Source organism: Mesoplodon densirostris, chromosome 19, assembly GCF_025265405.1.
Source record: "Mesoplodon densirostris isolate mMesDen1 chromosome 19, mMesDen1 primary haplotype, whole genome shotgun sequence".
Taxonomy (NCBI): Eukaryota; Metazoa; Chordata; class Mammalia; order Artiodactyla; family Ziphiidae; genus Mesoplodon; species Mesoplodon densirostris.
This window is the reverse complement of record NC_082679.1, coordinates 40,674,245-40,693,042: the sequence shown is the minus strand read 5'-3', so window position 1 is coordinate 40,693,042 and position 18,798 is coordinate 40,674,245. Positions and strand designations below refer to the sequence as shown.

The window sequence follows — 18,798 nt, the reverse complement described above, 5'->3', positions numbered from 1 at the left end:
TGATGGGCCGTAAATGCTCATTTGATTTAACCCAGAGAAAATAATCTTTGCATTTTAAGATAGGGCTGTTTTAAGAAAGCCTTCTTCCTAATCCCAGCTCTGCTTTCCACAAGGCTGAGGATAATGCAGACAGGTTAGTTCAGTAAAATAAAAGTGGAACTTGGCTTTCAACTGAAGAATTTAAGTCTTGCTTCTCTATTAGCCTCAAGAAATCAGACCCACTCTTGAAGTTGGTATACTCTTGGTGGTTTTCGCATAGAGAAAAGGCTTTCACAGCCCTTATGCCCCACAAATAAGCATGCCTTTGTTTAATTTGACCCCTGAAATTGGAAACTGTTATCCTAGAGAGAAAGCTCCATACTTAAAGTAAAAGCCACATTAAACAAAGGATTTATACTTAATAAAATGCCTAACATAACCTCCAAAGCCTTCAACAACAATTCTGATGGTAGCAGAGGTGTTTACTCAGCTCACCTCTTCTGATGGTGGTCAACAGATGCTTGGGCTGAGGGCTGCACTCCTTGATAGAAAGCAGCGTTTCCTAATTAGCATACAAACCCTTACCCCATGTGGCACTACACTGATTTTGAGAGAAAAGTATATAACACTTATTTTCTTTCCGGAAAAAGACTCAAGCTTGATGTTAAATCATACCTTAATCTGTTCTCACTCCCAATTTCTCCCCATTGCTTCTTGGAAGCTTAGCTCTCTTTGAAGCCACTATCATATGTCAGGCACTTTCTAAATACTATCCCTTCTCTCTCTACCTAAGTTTAGGTATATTTTCATCCAAACAATTTTGATTTTTTAAAAGAATAAGTTTTAAACTTTTCTTGTAGTGCAACTCTACTGTCAGCTTTTGCATATATGAAAAAGTACTTATTTCACCTACATTTTCAAAAGTAGCAACTTCTTACAAAGGCACTGGAAAGACCAGAAGAGCAAAAGTGAGAAAGTGGGAATCCCTGGAGGAACAAAGAAAGGAGAGGGGAACGTTTCATGAAAATATTAAGAAGTTCCTGCAACTCCTGGACAGAAGTCCACAAGTTCCAGATTTCCCCTTCCTTCTGTTTTCCAGTCAGCCTAATGTATTTGAAGATGTTTAACCCCATCCGTAGGGAGGATAGCCTATAAAAGAATGAATATGAAGCTGAGAGAAACACCTGAGCTGGCATAGCTGGGAAACATTTTGGGAGAGCTATACAGTAAATAACAATGTCAAAAAAAAAAAAAGTGCATGTGTTTAGATCCAAAAATTTCTTTCTGGAATCTCATGCATGTGCTCAGATTACCATACATGCATGGATATTGCCAAATTATTCTAGAATTTTATTACTATTAAATAAGAGAAAACCACACATATGTCTTAAAGTAGGGCCATGATTAAATTCTAGTACAGCAGTCCCAAACATTTTTGGCACGAGGGACCAGTTTTGTGGAAGACAATTTTTTCACGTACGGCATGGCGGCGGGGACGGTTCAGGTGGTAAGGGGAGCAACGGGGAGCACAGATGAAGCTTCGCTCACTCGCCCGCCACTCACCTCCTGCTGTGCGGCCCAGTTCCTAACAGGCCCGGGGGGTGGGGACCCTTGTTCTAGTATATATTCATACTATGGAATTGTATACACAGTACAGTAGCTTTATATAAGATGAATAAAAAGACCTTTAAAATATATGTTGAGGGCCTCCCTGGTGGCGCAGTGGTTGAGAGTCCGCCTGCCGATGCAGGGGATGCGGGTTCGTGCCCCGGTCTGGGAGGATCCCATATGCCGCGGAGCGGCTGGGCCCGTGAGCCATGGCCGCTGGGCCTGCGCATCCGGAGCCTGTGCTCCGCAACGGGAGAGGCCACAACAGTGAGAGGCCCACATACCGTAAAAAGAAAAAAAAAAAAAAAATATGTTGAATAGAAACAAATCATAGAGAAAAGAGCTAAATATAGAAATGCCCTGGCAAAATCTTCCTTAATCCCCTCCCCCCCAAATATATATACTAAACCTTTCCTTTAAGTAGTTAGTTATATGTAAAGAGGGGAGTTCGGGATAATGGGAATGAAAGAGAGAAAATGTTCACTTTTTATTCTATGTAATCCTAACTTTTGAATGTTTGAAGTATACATTTATCTTCATATTTCTTATAAAATTTACAACATTTTTGGCATTTTTAAACTGATGAAATTTATTCATTGTCAGTATAGGATCAATTAATAAATTTTGAATGAAATACATTCACTAAGTACAGTATCTCTTACTATTTATTTTTCTATGTTAGAGAATATTTCAATAAACTTTGAAATTTGTGTATTGATTTGTAAAATATTCATATTGCTATTTATTTTTCAATTAAACTTTATTTTGAAATAATTTTAGATTCACATGTAAGTATAAGAAATAATAGAAATTCTGAGCTACTTTTGCCCAATTTTCCCTAATGGTAACATCTTACAAAAGAAGGATCTTCGGATTGCCCTTTTATACCTGCATATATTTCCGTCCTGTGCCCATGATCTCCTTTACCACTATCAGACCCTAATCTGGTCTCCATTTCTATAGTTTTGTCATTTCAACATATTATATAAATAAAATTATGCCATGTGCATCCTTTCGAAATTGGCTTTTTTTTCCACTCAGCATTATTCTCTGGAGATTCATTCAGGTTGCTGTATGTATCAATTGTTTGTCATTTTTATTGCTTTGGTTGTATTCCATGGCATGAATGTACCACCATTTGTTTATAAACTGCTGAGGGGTAGCTGGCTTGTTTCCAGTTTAGGACTTCAAGAATAAAGCTGCTGGGCTTCCCTGGTGGCGCAGTGGTTGGGAGTCCACCTGCCGATGCAGGGGACACGGGTTCGTGCCCCGGTCCGGGAAGATCCCACATGCCGTGGAGCGGCTGGGCCCGTGAGCCATGGCTGCTGAGCCTGTGCATCCGGAGCCTGTGCTCTGCAACGGGAGAGGCCACGGCAGTGAGAGGCCCATGTACCGCAAAAAAAAAAAAAAAAAAAAAAAAGAATAAAGCTGCTATACACATTTGTGTACATGTTTATGTTTGGACATAAATGACCAAGAGTGCCATTCCTGGGTTATATGGCAAATATATGTTTAGTTTTATAAAAAAGTTGTCATTTTTTATTCAGAATAGCTATATAATTTCATAATCCCACCAGAAATATGAGTGATTCCATTTCCCCACATCCTTGCCAGTATTTAGTGTTGTCACTACTTTTTATTTCAGCCAGAGTGATATCTCACTCTGGTTTTAATTTGCATTTCTCTAATGGCAATGCTGTTCAACATTTTTTTATTCTTTGTTATGAGCATTCTTGTCATCTGTGTATCCTCTATGGTAAAATTTCTTTTCTGAGTTTTGCCCATTTTCTAATTGGATTATTTGTTTATTAACATTGTGTTTTGAGACTTCTTTACATATGCTAGACACTAGTCGTTTGTTGGATATGTGGTTTACAAATATTTTATTGCATTCTGTAACTTGTTTTATCATCCTCTTAAACATGATCTTTTGCAGAACAAAAGTTTTTAATTTTGATAAGTCCAAATTATCATTTTTTCCTTTAACGGATTGTCCATTTGGTATCAAGTCTAGAACTCTTTGCCAGATCCTATATCCCAAATTAAAAAAAATTTTTTTCTCAAAGTTTTATCATTTTATGATTTACGTTAAGTTCATATCCATTTCAATTAATTTTTGTATAAGATATGAGACTTAGGTCAAAGTTCTCACCTCTCCTCTCATGGATGTCCAATTGCTCCAAATCCATTTATCGAAAGGCTAGTTTTCCTTCATTGCATTGCTCTTGCACCTTTATAAAAAATCAGCTGGACGTATTTGTGTAAGTCTATTTCTGGGTTCACTACTCTGTTCCACCGAGCTATGTGTATAACTGTGTGCCAATAGCACACATTTGATTACTTTACCTTTATAATAGGTCTTGAAATCAGGTAGACTGATTCTTCACACTATTTTCCTATTTCAAAATTATTTTTGATATTCTAGCTAATTTTTTCCAATATAAATTTTAGAAAAATCATGTCAATATGTACCAAAAATATTCCTAATATTTTTATAGGAATTGTATTAAACATATACATTGACTTGAAGGAACTGACATCTTTACTGTGTTGTCTTCTAATCCATAAACATGGCATTTCTCTTCATTTATTTAGATCTTTGTTTTTGTTTTTTCAGCTTGGAAACTCTCTAAGGACAGTAAATTGTGGCAGTGGTGGGGCTCACATTCTTTGTTCCTACTCTCAAAGATCAATGTTTTTCTTCATTTTAGGAGGGAGGATAAATCTGATCCCTGTTATTCCATCTTGGACAGAAGGGAAAGTCTTCAAGTAATTTTAACTAGTCCAGGTATATTTATTTTCAAATTGTATGCAAATGAAAAGATCAAACAAACAAGCAAAACATTTTTTAAGCAGGTAGGATAAAGATTCCACGATGATAAATCCCAGATAGTCATGATTTCAAGCATTCTTTATTAGATTAGATTCCAATTGTCACATAAATGTCCTTCCATTTTTATTGTCGTTATAATGACTCTTACACTTAGGAAGGACACAGCCATTTTTTCTTTTTTCTCTTTGTTTTCTTTTCAACCTAGATGCCTGCATGTTGAATTCAGATAATAGACATTATAATTGTTGTGGTCATGGTTATTATCATTATTATGTAGAATTTACTGAGCACTTGCCTATGTCCTGGCAATATGTTACATATAAAATTATATGGGATTACAATATGAATCCTCATGTTGACCATTTCATGTTTGTAAATTATAATGCCCATTACATAAAAGAAGAAAGTGAAAGCAAAGAGGTGAAGTATCTTATATTGGAATAAAAATCCAGACAGCTTGATTCCAGAGCCTGTGCATTCGCCGCTGTGAAAAAACTGTCTCAAAGTTTGCTTAAAGATATGGGGAGATTTTGACTATCCTATCTGTCTGGCATTATGCTCATGCCTATTAGTGAATATTATTGCCTGAGATATTAATCAGACCTCTAATTTTATTGACTACATTACCAGAAAGACATTCTCACTATTTTCTCCTGAGGTGGTTATATTAGGCCATTTCATTACCAGTGAAAACCACTGACTATGCTTTTAAAGCAGTGTCTTTTACCAGTAATGACCCCAAAGACCCTACTTGGACTTTTCTTAATTAAATGATCACTATCTTAAACTTTTCAACCAAATTTGAACTAAATGCTTATGAAGAACTCTAAGGGCTGGAGTATTGTGTGTAGGTGTCCTCATTTCACACACTTTGCTTTCTCTAGTAGATAAGCCCAGATAACAACAGACCAACATGACTTGGACTCTTAGTCCTTTCCAAATCTATGGTTACCCTGAGAAATTCATTAATGTTCCCAAAGCAAACCAAAAAATACCATGTGTCAAGTTTCATATGTATATGTATTTAGAATACAAGTAGAGTAGCAAATAAGACATAGATAATCTAAAACATGTTGATCCAGAACTGTTAACACATGAATACATAGCCTCTGAAAGAGTCTTCCCACCACCATCGCAAATAAACTATATTTACTAAGACAATTCCTGTGATGTGTGGGTCCCTGGTGCACAGTACTCCATGCACACAAGTAGGAGTTGATAGACTCAGTTCTTAGAGAGGAGGGGGGAACCATGGAAGAAAGGTAATTTGTGCATTGTTAAAAGGGTTAGGACTTCTTTTTGCATCTGGGTTTGGACTACTCTTTCCATAGAGCAGAACTCTGACCTGTGCCGGGTATGGGAGTGCTACCATTGCTATGTTTTCAAGCTGCCTCTGACAGGATTTCCACTTCAAAGTCCAAAGGAGCCTATTATTGCAAAAAAATATATATATTTTGTGGTCTCCAAGAAACAGGAGATTGATTGAGGACATTTAAAAGGTAGCAGGTAAGAAAACAATCCACTGATGGCTTACCCTGCAACCCCAATTGTATATGATATGCATTAATGAGGATAGGTAGAACAACTGAAAGGAAACTGCAGCAACACTGCTTTACAGAGACTAGTGACCTTTTTAACGTACTTGAAGAATGATTATTCTTATTGTTTTAGCAAATCAAGTATAAGACACTCTTTTCAATTGAGGCATTTAATTCCATCATTTCAGTGATTATTGCCTATTTGAAAATATGTGCATGAGCAGTACCAAATCACCTTATTTTTTTCTCATTTCCTTATTTAGCTTACAAATATGTCTGGCTCAACATCTTTGGAAAATAAATATGCCTACAAGAGTTTTAAAACTATGGTTTATTAAAATATAACACTTATGAGGTATAGAGAGCAAACGTTAAATGTCAAGATTCTTTTGGTTCAACAATTTTTCTATTGACAGATCGTCGGCATTTCTGATGAAGTATTTCATGGCACTATTTATATGTATACGTCTACAGTTCCTAGACACAGAAAATATTAATTTCTTTTCTTTAGTCTTTGAAGAGGTAATTTTTCTTCTCAAAAGTAAACTCAAATAATTGGACTTCCTATATTTATATGCACTGCATTTAGTGTTAGGTTGATGTCAAAATGATAAAGACAAAAATCTGTATTTTCAGGAGGTTTATATAAGCATACATTTTAAAGACTACATTGGGCATTTCTCCCTCTTGCATAGACAGATGATTTAAGCATAATTTAGGTTTCTGGCTGTATAATGGTGTGAGGAGACCTCTGAAAACATGCTCTGCCTTCATTGGAAGTAGCAGAAAATACTACACAGTAAAGAGATTCTGAAGTTAACATGTGACTATGAGTGGGCAATTTATAACCAACCAGTAGAGCACAGAACAAAATGATATTTTTATTTAGAAGATGATATTTCAAATACTCTAGATGGTATATTATTTGTTAAAGGGTAAACAGAAGAAATACTGTAAACTGACTTACATTACAGATTATGCCTGTCTATATTTGCCATCTACACTGCATGATTTAAATCGACACATGTCTTCTTTCATCTGTGAAAGGACTTATTACCTTGTCCTTTCTAGGCGCATGCTAAGTTTTATTTATAGATAGGAAAATTTACAGAAGAGGTTTGTAAGTACAATATGCAATTATTTTGAGAGCTGTATCTATCACCAAGGGGTGCTAGAGATGGTATTAATAAAGTCCCTGATTCTTTCCATTGACTTTTATATTAAAACTGAGATGTGCCTAATTAATCATGACAATGTTATTCCCTCAGGTAGTTAGTGTTTTAAGAGTACCCATAGGATGCAAATTCTGTGAAGAAAATATATGTTAATTTCACTTAAAATGGGGAATGCCTGGTATGGAAAATATTGTTCATGATTTCACTGTGAATCTGTATGAGCATGACTCTGGAATAACGGGGATTTAGAGGTGTAAGAATGGTTTCACTAACTAAAAGTTTCTCCAAGCCTCCACATGAAAGAATTTTTCTTTTTTTACCTTTTTAACAATTTTTAAAAAAATTTTTATTGGAGTATAATTGTTTTACAATAGTGTGTTAGTTTCTGCTTTACAACAAAGTGAATCAACTATACATACACATATATCCCCATATCTCCTCTCTCCTGCGTCTCCCTCCCATCCACTGTATTCCATCCTGTTAGGTGGTCACAAAGCACCGAGCTGATCTCCCTGTGCTATGCGGCTGCTTCCCACTAGCTATCTGTTTTACATTTGGTAGTGTATATATGTCCATGCCACTCTCTCACTTCATCCCAGCTTACCCTACCCTCTCCCCATGTCCTCAAGTCCATTCTCTACATCTGCATCTTTGTTCCTGTCCTGCCCCTAGGTTCTTCAGAACATTTTTTTTTTTAGATGTGTTATATGTGTTAGCATACGGTATTTCTTTTTCTCTTTCTGACTTACTTCACTCTGTATGAGAGACTCTAGGTCCATCCACCTCACTACAAATAACTCAATTTCATTTCTTTCTATGGCTGAGTAATATTCCACTGTGTATATGAGCCACATCTTCTTTATCCATTCATCTGTCGATGGACACTTAGGTTGCTTCCATGTCCTGGCTATTGTAAATACAGCTGCAGTGAACATTGTAGTGCATAACTCTTTTTGAATTATGGTTTTCTCAGGGTATATGCCCAGTAGTGGGATGGGTGGGTCACATGGTAGTTCTATTTTTAGTTTTTTAAGGAACCTCCATACTGTTCTGCATAGTGGCTGTATCAATTTACATTCCCACCAACAGTGCAAGAGGGTTCCCTTTTCTCCACACCCTCTCTAGAATTTATTGTTTGTAGATTTTTCGATGATGGCCATTTGTACTGGTGTGAGGTGGTAACTCATTGTAGTTTTGATTTGCATTTCTCTACTGATTAGTGATGTTGAGCATACCTTCATGGGCTTGTTGGCAATCTATATATCTTCTTCAGAAAAACGTCTATTTAGGTCTTCTGCCCATTTTTGGACCGTGTTGTTTGTTTTTTTGATATTGAGCTACATGAGCTGCTTGTATATTTTGCAGATTAATCCTTTGTCAGTTAATTCATTTGAAAATATTTTCTCCCATTCTGAGGGTTGTCTTTTCATCTTGTTTATGGTTTCCTTTGCTGTGCAAAAGCTTTTAAATTTCATTAGGGCCCATTTATTTTTATTCCCATTTCTCTAAGAGGTGGCCCAAAAAGGATCTTGCTGTAATTTATGTCATAGAGTGTTCTGCCTATGTTTTCCTCTAAGAGTTTTATAGTTTCTGGCCTTACACTCAGGTCTTTAATCTATTTTGAGTTTATTTTTGTGTATGGTGTTAGGGAGTGCTGTAATTTCATTCTTTTACATGTAGCTGTGCAGTTTCCCAGCACCAATTACTGAAGAGGCTGACTTTTCTCCACTGTATATTCTAGCCTACTTTATCAAAGATAAGGTGACCATATGTGTGTGGGTTTATCTCTGGGCTTTCTATCCTGTTCCATTGATCTATATTTCTGTTTTTGAGCCAGTACCATACTGTCTTGATTACTGTAGCTTTGTAGTATAGTCTGAAGTCTGGGAGCCTGATTCCTCCAGCTCTGTTCTTCTTTCTCAAGATTGCTTTGGCTATTCAGGGTCTTTTGTGTTTCCATACAAATTGTGAAATTTCTCTTTCTAGTTCTGTGAAAAATGCCATTGGTAGTTTGATAGGGATTGCACTGAATCCATAGATTGCTTTGGGTAATTTAGTCTTTTTCACAATGTTGATGCTTCCAATCCAAGAACATGGGATATCTCTCCATCTGTTTGTGTCATCTTTAATTTCTTTCATTAGTGTCATAGTTTTCTGCATACAGGTCTTTTGTCTCCTTAGGTAGGTTTATTCCTAGGTATTTTATTCTTTTTGTTGCAATGGTAAATGGGAGTGATTCCTTAATTCCTATTTCAGATTTTTCATAATTATTGTATAGGAATGCAAGAGCTCTCTGTGCATTAATTTTGTATCCTGCTACTTTACCAAATTCATTGATTAGCTCTAGTAGTTTTCTGGTAGCATCTTTAGGATTCTCTATGTATAATATCACATCATCTGCAAACAGTGAGGACTTTACTTCTTTTCTGATTTGGATTCCTTTTATTTCTTTTTTTTCTCTGACTGCTGTGGCTAAAACTTCCAAAACTATGTTGAATAATAGTGGTGAGATTGGACAACCTTGTCTTGTTCCTGATCTTAGAGGAAATGGTTTCAGTTTTTCACCATTAACAAAGACGTTGGCTGTGGGTTTGTCATATATGGACTTTATTATGTTCAGGTAAGTTCCCTCTATGCCTACTTTCTGGAGGGTTTTTATCATAAATGGGTGTAGAATTTTGTCAAAATTTTTTCTGCATCTATTGAGATGATCACATGGTTTCTCTCCTTCTATTTGTTAATATGTTGTATCACATTGATTGATTTGCGTATACTGAAGAATCCCTGCATTCCTGGGATAAACCCCACTTGATCATAGTGTATGATCCTTATAATGTGCTGTTGGATTCTGTTTGCTAGTATTTTGTTGTGGATTTTTGCATCTATGTTCAACAGTGATATCAGCCTGTAGTTTTCTTTGTGACATCTTTGTCTGGTTTTGGTATCAGGGTGATGGTGGCCTCATAGAATGAGTTTGGGAGTGTTAGTCCCTCTGCTATATTGTGGAAGAGTTGGAGAAGGATATGTGTTAGCTCATCTCTAAATGTTTGACAGAAATCTCCTGTGAATCCATCTGGTCCTGGGCTTTTGTTTGTTGGAAGATTTTTAATCAGAGTTTCAATTTCAGTGTTTGTGATTGGTCTGTTCATATTTTCTATTTCTTCCTGGTTCAATCTCGGGAGGTTGTGCTTTTCTAAGAATTTGTCCATTTCTTCCAGGCTGTCCATTTTATTGGCACAGAGTTTCTTGTAGTAATCTCTCATAATCCTTTGTATTTCTGTAGTGTCAGTTGTTACTTCTCCTTTTTCATTGCTAATTATATTGATTTGAGTCTTCTCTCGTTTTTCCTTGATGAGTCTCGCTAGTGGTTTATCAATTTTGTTTATCTTCTCAAAGAACCAGCCTTTAGTTTTACTGATCTTTGGTATCGTTTCCTTCATTTTATTTTCATTTCTTTCTGATCTGATCTTTATGATTTTCTTCCTTCTGTTAACTTTGGAGTGTTTTTTGTTCTTCTTTCTCTAAATGCTTTAGGTGTAAGGTTTGGTTGTTTTTTGAGATGTTTCTTTTTTCTTGAGGTAGGATAGTATTGTTATAAACTTCCCTCTTAGAACTGCATTTCCTGGATCCCATAGGTTTTGGGTCGTCATGTTTTCTTTGTCATTTGTTTCTAGGTATTTTTTGATTTCCTCTTCTATTTTTTCAGTGATCTCTTGGTTATTAAGTAGTGTACTGTTTAGCCTCCATGTGTTTGTATTTTTACATATTTTTTTTCCTGTTATTGATATCTAGTCTCATAGCATTGTGGTTGGAAAAGATACTTGATACAATTTCAGTTTTCTTAAATTTACCAAACCTTGATTCTTGACCCAAGATATGATCTATCCTGGAGAATTTTCCATAAGCACTTGAGAAGAAAGTATATTCAGTTGTTTTTGGATGGAATGTCCTATAAATATCAATAAGTTCATATTGTTTAATGTATCATTTAAAGCTTGTGTTTCTTATTTATTTTCATTTTGGATGATCTGTCCATTGGTGAATGTGGGGTGTTAAAGTCCCCTACTATGATTGTGTTACTGTCGATTGCCCCTTTTATGGCTGTTAGCATTTGCCTTATGTATTGAGGTGCTCCTACGTTGGGTGCATAAATATTTACAATTGTTATATCTTCTTCTTGGATTGATCCCTTGATCATTATGTAGTGACCTCCTTTGTATCTTGTAACATTCTTTATTTTAAAGTATATTTTGTCTGATATGAGAATTGCTACTCTAGGTTTCTTTTGATTTCCATTTGCATGGAATATCTTTTCCCATCTCCTCAATTTCAGTCTGTATGTGTCCCTAGGTCTGAAGTGGGTCTCTTGTAGACAGCATATATATGGGTCTTGTTTTTGTATCCATTCAGCCAGTCTGTGTCTTTTGGTGGAAGCATTTAATCCATTTACATTTAAGGTAATTATCAATATGTATGTTCGTATTACCATCTTCTTAATTGTTTTGGGTTTGTTATTGTAGGTCTTTTCCTTCTCTTATGTTTCCTGCCTAGAGAAGTTCGTTTAGCATTTTTTGTAAAGTTGACTTGCTGGTGCTGAATTCTCTTAGCTTTTGCTTGTCTGTAAATATTTTAATTTCCCTGTCGAATCTGAATGAGATCCTTGCTGGGTAGAGTAATCGTGGTTGTAGGTTTTTCCCTTTCATCACTTTAAATATGTCTTGCCACTCTCTTCTGGCTTGCAGAGTTTATGCTGAATGATCAGCTGTGAAACTTATGGGGATTCCCTTGTATGTTATTTGTTGCTTTTCCCTTGCTGCTTTTAATATTTTTTCTTTGTATATAGTTTTTGATAGTTTAATATGTGTCTTGGTGTGTTTCTCATTGGATTTATCCTGTATTGGACTCTCTGCACTTCCTGGACTTGATTGACTATTTCCTTTCCCATATTAGGGAAGTTTTCAACTATAATCCTTCAAATATTTTCTCAGTCCCTTTCTTTTTCTCTTCTCCTTCTGGGACCCCTATAATTCAAATGTTGGTGCGTTTAATGTTGTCCCAGATGTCTCTGAAACTGTCCTCAGTTCTTCTCATTCTTTAGTCTTTATTCTGCTCTGCAGTAGTTATTTCCACTATTTTATCTTCCAGGTCACTTATCTGTTCTTCTGCCTCATTTATTTTGCTAATGACTCCTTCTAGAGAATTTTTAATTTCATTTATTGTGTTGCTCATCATTGTTTGTTTGCTCTTTAGTTCTTCTAGGTCCTTGTTCAACGTTTCTTGTATTTTCTCCATTCTATTTCCAAGATTTTGGATCATCCTCACTATCATTACTCTTAATTCTTTTCCAGGTAGACTACCTATTTCCTCTTCATTTGTTTGGTCTGGGGGGGGTTTACATTGCTTCTTCATCTGCTGTGTGTTTCTCTGTCTTCTCATTTTGCTTAACTTACTGTTTTTGGGGTTTCCTTTTCGCAGGCTGCAGGTTCGTAGTTCCCATTGTTTTTGGTGTCTGCCCCCAGTGGATAAGGTTGGTTCAGTAGGTTGTGTAGGCATCCTGGTGGAGGGGACTAGTGCCTGTGTTCTGGTGGATGAGGCTGGACCTTGTCTTTCTGGTGGGCAGGACTGCATCCACTGGTGTATTTTGGGGTGTCTGTGACCTTATTATGATTTTATGCAGCCTCTCTGCTAATGGGTGGGGTTGTGTTCCTGTCTTGTTAGTTGTTTGGCATAGGGTGTCCAGCACTGTAGCTGGCCGGTTGAGTAGAGCTGGGTCTTAGCACTGAGATGGAGATCTCTGCGAGAGCTTTCGCTATTTGATATTATGTGGAGCTGCGAGGTCTCTGAGGGACTGATGTCCTGAACTCGGCTCTCCTACCTCAGAGGCACAGGGCTGACACCTGGCCAGAGCACCAAGACCCTGTCAGCCACTCGGTCAAATCTGCCTCTCTAGGTGAACTTCAGCAATTCACTTAAGCTTTCTGGGACTCCATTTCCTCACCTGTAAATATCTGAGTTACAAAAACACAGCTGGAGAGCCATGGTTTACTCCTATTCCACAGTCTTTCCCATGGTTAAAATCAGCGAGGCTCTAATGAGGTCTTAGGGAAGCCTTCAGCCAAACAGAAAACCTAGAATTTTTTAAAAAAGAAAAACTGTATGCAGTGATATGCTTTAGAGCTTGTTTTAAGTTTGTTATTAGATTCACTAGTAAAGGTTTCTGGGAACTATTTGTATTTAGTAATTTGATATGGAAATCCTGAAATATGGGATACTTTGCAATGTTTTGCCCTCCCCCATTGGTTTTTTTACCACTGTGAGAAACAGAAATAGAGAAAAGAAAAATAATGTCAGGATCCCAGGACCCATTTCGATGTTATAAAACTCACCAGTAGGCCCAATTTGAAACATGACAGTATTTTTTTCTAGTCTAGTACAATATTCTAAGCACTTGCTTAGTACTTTCTTATTGGTAATTGAATAGTTTTTATTTCCATAATCTTTGATTTTACAATCAAATAATTCTAAACATTCTTGTTTATCTAAATATTTGCATTTAAAAGAGATGTGGAAAAATTAGACAAGAGTATTCTGGCCTTATGTTGTATAGACCAATGTGGAAAACAGTATTCTTATATTCTACATAAACTGTTGTGAAGACTTCAACAATCCATCGAATAATTCAATTCTGAGTCAGTTTCACAGTAATGTGTGCCCATCTCTCCCCTGTTTTGGTGGTTGATATCTAATATAAATAAGTACTTCCTAGTCTGTAAGCTAAGTTCAGGAAAACAAATTATGTCAAGGAATCTGGTCATATAATTATTTTTTTCTATAAAGAATTCTGAAAAATAATAAGCTGGTTTTAAAAATTGATGTATCAGTGTCTTCATGTATCAATGTAAAAAATAAAAAAGATGTTAATTGACTTATAATCATCAGAGGAAGAAATCAGAAAAATATGCTGCCATGATATAAATGCAAATATATTATCAATTAGTTCAGATATAGTAATTGACATTTAAAGATGATTTGTCCTAATTCAGACACATAGTGTTCAGTTATCTTTTTTTAAGTTGGTTCATATAAGGAAACCAATATGCATTCAGCTATATAGAATGAAGACGGTTTAGAATAAAGTCTTGTAAGAAATCTAAAGTAAAACTATTGCCAGCCCTCCGTATATAAGTGTTCTACATCTGGGGATTCAACCAACCAGAGATTGAAAATATTAAAAAAAAAAAAATCTCCAATAAGTTTCCAAAAGCAAAAATTGAAGTTGCCACACTCAGGCAATTTTTACATAGCATTTACATTGTATTTAAACCATATACATGGGATTTACATTGTATTAATTATGATAAGTAATCTACAGATGGTTTAAAGTACAAGAAAGGATGAGAATAGGTTATATGCAAATACCACACTATTTTATATAAGGGACTTGAGCCTCCATGGATTTCAGTAACCACAGGTGGTCCTGGAACCAAACCCCCTCAATACCAAGGGATGACTGTATAAACAGAGATTAACTCCAGAGAAGGGTCGAAGAGTCAGGATGAAGTGAAGGAAAGTGGTGAGACAGTAAAAAAAAAAAAAAAAAAAAAAGTAGATTAAATTTTACACCCTTTACAATGCATTAAATATATGCCTATTTTACGTGTGCTTTTCAAATAAAATGTGTTAGAATTATTTTAACACATTTATTTTATAGTGATAGCTGAAATGTTATTATATGCAAATATATTTTCCCTTCAAGACATCAAAACTGAGCAAATTTTAAATGCACAATTGTATTCCATCAATCAAATATAAAGGTTATTCATATTTGGCTGTATGTGTGTAACTTTAACCAACTAACAGTTCTTTTGGCTTATTTTTTTCTGTAATCTATCCAATTTTCAAGTGCTATTTGAATTTCTTTCAGAAAAAAAAATTCGATTCTTATTCTTCATAATATCTCCTGACTAACCTGAGGTCTTCAACTCTACCTGATGACTATGAATTTTAAGGAAGCAAAAAGATTTCTCATTCTCAGACTGATTTGATGCACATCAACAAAGAGTCTTTCTTTTTTGTGTGTAAATGTTATTTCTTCAAAGGTAGGAAGAGTGCCCTAACCTCCTTTTCATCTCACACAAAGCTGGGTATTCTTGTTGTTTGTTGAATAAATACATATTTAACAATTATGGCACTAGAATTTTTTATTCACATGTGCCTGTTTTTAATAGAGACTGTCTTATAAACTGAGCTGATTACTTGTTTTAGGATCCTGCAAAATGATCTTATTCTGGTTGCTTTTACAGAGTTTTAACAGTCATTATTTCTTTAAGTAGCAAGGAGTTAATTTTCCTCCCCAAAGATTAAAATTGAAGGAAACCCAGGGAAACCACCTTGTCTGGCTGAAGTTAGAGGTAAATGTGCAGTGTAATGTGAAGAAATTGAAAGTATTCCATGACATCTATTAACTCTCTAACTATGTAACAATTCTGTTCACTTCCCTGCACTTAGTTTCATCATGTATAAAATGAAAAATTTTGACAAATATTATTAAAATAAACTTACATTTAGAATAGTTTTAGATTTACAGGAAAATTGCAAAGATAGTTTAGCTTAAACTTTAAAACAAAACAAAGCAGATATCTAACTGCTGAACAACCATCGACAGGAAGACACTGGAATTCACCAAAAAGATACCCCACATCCAAAGACAAAGGAGAAGCAGCAATGAGATGGTAGGAGGGACACAATCACAATAAAATAAAATCCCATAACTGCTCGGTGGGTGACTCACAAACTGGACAACAATTATACTACAGAAGTCCACCCACTGGAGTGAAGGTTCTGAGTCCCATGTCAGGCTTCCCAACCTGGGGGTCTGGCAACGGGAGGAGGAATTTCCAGAGAATCAGACTTTGAAGGCTAGCAGGATTTGATTGCCTTCAAATCAAACTTCGAAGGGACGGGGAAAACGGAGACTCCACTCTTGCAGGACACACAGAAAGTAGTAAGCATATCAGGAGCCAGGGGGAAGGAGCAGTAACCCCATAGGAGATTAAACCAGACCTACCTGCTAGTGTTGGAGGGTCTCCTGCAGAGGCAGGAGGTGGCTGTGGCTGACCACGGGGACAAGGACACAGGCAGCAGAAGTTCTGGGAAGTACTCCTTGGCATAAGCCTTCACAGAGTCCGCCATTAGCCCCACCAAAGAGCCTGTAGGCTCCAGTGCCAGATCACCTCAGGCCAAACAACCAGCAGGAAGGGAACTCAGCCCCACCCATCAGCAGACAAGCAGATTAAAATTTTACTGAGCTCTGCCAGCAGACCAACACCCAGCTCTACCCACCACCAGTCCCTCCCATCAGGAAGCTTGCACAAGCCTCTTAGACAGTCTCATCCACCAGAGGGCAGACAGGAGAAGCAAGAATTACAATCCTGCAGCCTGTGGAACGAAAACCACATTCACAGAAAGACAGACGTAATGAAAAGGCAGAGGACTATGTACCAGATGAAGGAACAGGATAAAAATCCAGAAAAACAAGTGAATTAAGTGGAGATAGGCAACCTTCCAGAAAAAGAATTCATAACACTGAGAGTGAAGATGATCCAGGACCTCGGAAAAAGAATGGAGGCCAAAATCAAGAAGATGCAAGAAATGTTTAACAAAGACCTAGAAGAATTAAAGAACAAACAAACAGAGATGAACAATACAATAACTGAAATGAAAAATACACTAGAAGGAATCAATAGCAGAATAACAGGCAAAGAACGGATAAGTGACCTGGAAGAATCCTGGAAATCACTGCTGCAGAACAGAATAAAAAAAGAGGAATGAAAAGATATGAAGACAACCTAAGAGACCTCTGGGACAACATAAACACACCAATATTCATATTATAGGGGTCCCAGAAGGAGAAGAGAGAGAGAACAGACCCAAGAAAATATTTGAAGAGATTATAGTTGAAAACTTCCCTAACATGGGAAAGGAAATAGCCACCCAAGTCCAGGAAGCAAAGAGAGTCCCAGGCAGGATAAACCTAAGGAGAAACACGCTGAGACACACAGTTATCAAACTAACAAACATTAAAGACAAAGAAAAATTATTAAAAGCAACAAGGGAAAAACAACAAATAACATAAAAGGGAACTCCCATAAAGTTCATAGCTGATTTCTCAGCAGAAACTCTACAAGCCAGAAGGGAGTGGCACGATATATTTAAAGTGAAAAAAGGGAAGAGTCTACAACAAGATTACTCTACCCAGCAAGGATCTCATTCAGATTTGACAGAGAAATCAAAAGCTTTACAGACAAGCAAAAGCTAAGAGAATTCAGCACCACCAAACCAGCTCTACAACAAATGCTAAAGGAACTTCTCTAAGTGGGAAACACAAGAAAAGAAAAGGACCTACAAAAACAAACCCAAAACAATTAAGAAAATGGTAATAGGAATATACATATCAATAATTACCTTAAATGTGAATGGATTAAATGGTCCAACCAAAAGACACAGGCATGCTGAATGAATACAAAAACAAGACCCATATATATGCTGTCTACAAGAGACCCACTTCAGACCTAGGGACACATACAGACTGAAATTGAGGAGATGGGAAAAGATATTCCATGCAAATGGAAATCAAAAGAAAGCTGGAGTAGCAATACTCATATCAGATGAAATAGACTTTAAAATAAAGAATGTTACAAGAGACAAGGAAGGACACTACATAATGATCAAGGGATCAATCCAAGAAGAAGATATAACAATTATAAATATATATGCACCCAACATAGGAGCACCTCAATACATAAGGCAAATGCTAACAGCTCTAAAAGAGGAAATCAACAGTTACACAATAATAGTGGGGGACTTTAACAACTCACACCAATGGACAGATCATTGAGACAGAAAATTAATAAGGAAACACAAGCTTTAAATGACACAACAGAACAGATAAATTTAATTGACATTTGTTGGACATTCCATCAAAAAAAGGTAGATTACACTTCTCAAGTGTACATGGAACATTCTCCAGGATAGATCACATCTTGTGTCACACATCAAGCCTTGGTAAATTTAAGAAAACTGAAATGATATCAAGCATCTTTTCCGAGCACAACACTATGAGATTAGAAACCCGTTAACAGGGAAGAAAACATAAAAAACACAAACACATGGAGGCTAAACATTACTGAATAACAAAGAGATCACTGAAGAAATCAAAGAGAAAATCAAAAAATACCTAGAGACAAATGACAATGAAAAGATGACAATCTAAAACCTATGGGATGCAGCAAAAGCCATTCTAAGAGGGAAGTTTATAGCAATACAATCCTACCTCAAGAAACAGTAAAAATCTCAAATAAACAACCAAACCTTACACCTAAAGCAATTAGAAGAACCAAGAAACCCCAAAGTTAGCAGAAGGAAAGAAATCATAAAGATCAGATCAGAAATAAATGAAATAGAAACAAGGAAAACAAGAGCAAAGACCAATAAAACTGCAAGCTGGTTCTTTGAAAAGATAAAACTGATAAATCTTTAGCCAGACTCATCACAAAAAAGAGGGAGAGGACTCAAATCAATAAAATTAGAAATGAAAAAGGAGAAGTTACAATGGACACTACAGAAATACAAGGCATCATAAGAGACTATTGCAAGCAACTCTGTT

General features: G+C 36.3%; 1 long non-coding RNA gene across 2 annotated transcripts in view; it reads right to left on the bottom strand.

Moving 5' to 3' along the window:
- Window positions 1-16,418, bottom strand: part of LOC132480156 (uncharacterized) — a 424,604-nt gene extending 408,186 nt beyond the window's left edge. Inside the window, exon 1 of one of the 2 annotated variants that reach the window (XR_009530607.1) lies at window positions 16,201-16,418. This is a non-coding gene — a long non-coding RNA (uncharacterized LOC132480156). The remainder of the gene's footprint in view (window positions 1-16,200) is intronic. The other variant, XR_009530606.1, reaches the window with a different exon arrangement.
- Between the last annotated feature and the right edge of the window lie 2,380 nt (window positions 16,419-18,798).